General features: G+C 44.4%; 1 protein-coding gene across 1 annotated transcript in view; it reads right to left on the bottom strand.

Moving 5' to 3' along the window:
* Nucleotides 1–3,388, bottom strand: part of PTPRT (protein tyrosine phosphatase, receptor type T) — a 1,137,038-nt gene that overhangs the window by 324,291 nt on the left and 809,359 nt on the right. The window lies entirely within an intron of this gene.

The following is a 3,388-nucleotide window of genomic DNA, read 5'->3' as shown; positions in this document are numbered from 1 at the left end:
CCCTTCCGACCCTAGAAACTATGAAACTATGAAACTTGAGAGTTACTGGTGGAAATGCTCTTCTACCCGACTCTGTTTTACACATCTAATCTTGTCTACTATTTCTGCTTGTGATTTTTATGTTTCAGAACACTTAGGTGCCCTTCTCCTCTTAAAGAGGGAAAACTGCTAGGGAAAGAGCCCTAGCAGTGAGTGAGGAGCCCCAGCTGCTGGTTGCCAGGGCAACCAGAGTTAGCTAGTGACCCACACCTGCCAGCGGTCAGCTGACCGGAAGGGGCAGGGCCTGGCTCACATTTAAAACCCAAAGCTAAGGCCAGGCTGGCAGTTCCCTGCTGGTAGCCAAGGGGGAAGGAGCTCTGCCTGAGCAAGCAAAGGGGAGAGGCCTGACTACACGAGCAGCTCCTGATACTGTGGTGGGATGGTATGGTTTGAATGATGTTATAGCCAGGTGGCTTGCATTTATGTTACAGCCCAGGGGCTTGTGTTTGATTTATTATTGTATAACACCGGTGGCTTGGGTGAAGCTATTAGGGGATGGAGGAGGCCTCATAGGGGGTCCACGGCAGCATGGGGACCCCAGCGCCAGAGAGGGTGCAGCATTGGGTGGGGGTGTACTGATTCTAGTGACAGAGAGGGTGCAGCACTTTGCAAGGCCATGGAGGGCCCAGGGAGGACAAGGGGGCCAAATAATAACAAGGCCCAGACTGAACAATGTCTGTTCCATCCGCGAGGCTTGGGGCATGGTAAAGGGGTGGTTGGAGCCACACATAGCCCATAAGGCTAGGGTGCCCCAAAACACCCGTTGTGCCATCTAGTTTGGAGCGGTACCTACCAGGGGTCTGGGAGTCCATGGGGTTGGAGTGTACAGCAAACCATGTCCAAAAGGGCATAAGGCAGCCTCCCTATTATATATTTTACCATCAAAGACGTGGCGGCTGAGAATTGAGGGTGCCCTTTGGGCCAACTTGGCATGGGAAGGGGGCCTTGGAGATCATGGCCTCCTGCAGGACCCCACACTGTGACAATATATACATGGGTTTTCTCACTTTGAAGACAATAGAGGAAGAGGAACAGCTGGAATTCACCTTGACTTCTCTATTGGTGCAGCTGTCAAATGTGTTGAGTCACTATCAGAAAGGGGAATTCTGTGTGCAACTCCACAGAGACTCAAGAAGTGATGTGACTTAAAAGACAAAGTCATTGTTATGATGCATTGCCACCCTAGAGGTATTTAAGTATCTCCGTACAGCCAGTCAGCCAGAAAAGAAACTTAGACTGGTAAAGTCTTTTCAATGAGCTGTGCCCAGAGGCTATGTTTAAACACCAAATTATCTCTTTAAAAATTAAAAGGAATTTACTTCACTTCATTTGCACTTTCCAGTTATTTATATTTGAATTCACTCAACTATATGTCACCTGTCTTCTCAAAAAATAATTAAATTTGCAAGTTACACTAACCAGACCAGCTTCCAAGGAAGCAAAAATAAGGACTGTTGTATAATTTATTATCTTTATCCACATGAGATTTTGTAATGGACTTTTAAAAACAATTAATTAATTGTTACAAACAATTAATTTGGAGGTCAAGATAGTGAGAGGACAATAGTACTGGCTAGATCCTGCTACAGTTTGGTTTGGAGCCAGGAGAAAATGTGTCTATCATCACAGTTTTATCAAATCATTTTTAATTTGTTTTACAACATTACTGCTTACTTTAGTCCATTTTTTTTCCCCAAATAAAGCTTTCTAGTCATAGGAAATCAAACAAATTTGGCTACATATATACAAACCTTCACCAAACACTGAGTTGAAGCTACCAAATTCAATTTCTTTTTGACACAAGTTGCTTCTAAAATTAGGTTTACAGATGTGAAAACGTTAGTGCATTAACCTCACTGCAACACCGAGCTCTCAACAATCTGCTTTAGTCTGTCTGAGAGGCATCTGGTATAACTGCTATGGTTATAGACTTGGTTGATATGGTAGGTAATTAGAAAGAGGAACTACTTTCATGTATTGCCTTTCATTATATCAATTCAACTTCTTTTTCTACATGGCAGGTGACTACAGATGATCAAAATGAAGTCTATGTTAACACTCTGGAAGACAGACTACTTATCTTGTTTAAGCTGCAATATATACGATCCTAGTGGCCTTAAACTAGTTTTTAGCTTTTCATATTCAAAACCACCATGTTTAAAACCACTGGCAATACTTCCCAAGGAGACCTAGGATAAGAAAATAGGGGTGTGTGAAGTGGGCCCTATTCTATTCGGATTTGGCCCAAATTGGGGACAGTGATTTGATTCATGGACTCCGATCACTGTCCCCAATTCAATTCAGCTGAATCTGAAGATTCGATGCTGATTCAGAGAATCAGCAATTCAGACATAGACACAGCTTTAAGTGTTTTTTCTACATATCTCGAGGTACCAGCGCAGCTTGTGAATGCTGCAATGCTGGGGCGCATGGAGCATCCCGCAGGAGTGAAGTGAGGGGGCTTCCACATGCTCAGCAGCAAACCCAAAGTGGACTGGAACCTGGCTTGGCGATCAGCCATGGGGGGACCCCAGGTGCCCCCCCACCTCCCCAGACCCAGGAGGTACCAGTCACAGAGCTAGGGGGAAGCATGGTGGGGCCCCTGCGTGCTGCCTGGTGGACCTGAAAGTGGACCAGAAGTGCTTCTGGTCCACTTCTGGATCTGCTGCTGAGTGCGCTGGGGAACCCCCTGTTCTTCTGTACACCCCAGCATCAGCGTTCAGGAGCCGCCTGCTACCTAGAGGTATGTAGAAATAACATTTAAAGCTGTATCTATGTCTGAATCACCAAATCTATCCGAATTGATTTGAAGGGTTCCAATTCGATTCAAAGAGATTAAAGGGTACTCTGATTCAATTTGGATTTGGAGATTCAGCCACTGAAACAGGTCGAATCTCCATTGAATTAAATCAGGGACCGAAGCCTCGCACGGCCCTATAAGAAAGCAGGTGGTCTACTAGTCAGAACTCAGGGGAAGTCAGACTGCTCAGAAACAGTTTGCCATCCTTTGCCACTTGTTTTCATTCACTAATTTTTTGTTCTCTTCCACTGTGAAACAGAACAGAAAAGGTAAACCTTTCCTGTCCATACATGTGTCAAACTGCACAGGGACAAGATGAGATTTTTTTTTTAAAGCATGGTACTGTGATGCTTTTTAAGTCGGCTTTAAATCTATGAATTCCATATGGTCTTTATGCTTGTCTGAGAATTGTCCAGCAGTTTTTTTGGAAGTATCTACTGAGTTAATTCAGTGTAGGACTGAAAGAAGATGTTCCATAGGAGGGTCAATGATGCATGTACGTGACCACTCACATACCAAAACTGAAGACAAAGATAAGTAAATGAGGAG

Source organism: Gavialis gangeticus, unplaced genomic scaffold (genome assembly GCF_001723915.1).
Source record: "Gavialis gangeticus isolate Ggan-Ray unplaced genomic scaffold, GavGan_comp1, whole genome shotgun sequence".
NCBI lineage: Eukaryota > Metazoa > Chordata > Crocodylia > Gavialidae > Gavialis > Gavialis gangeticus.
This window is presented reverse-complemented; position numbering and strand designations above follow the sequence as displayed.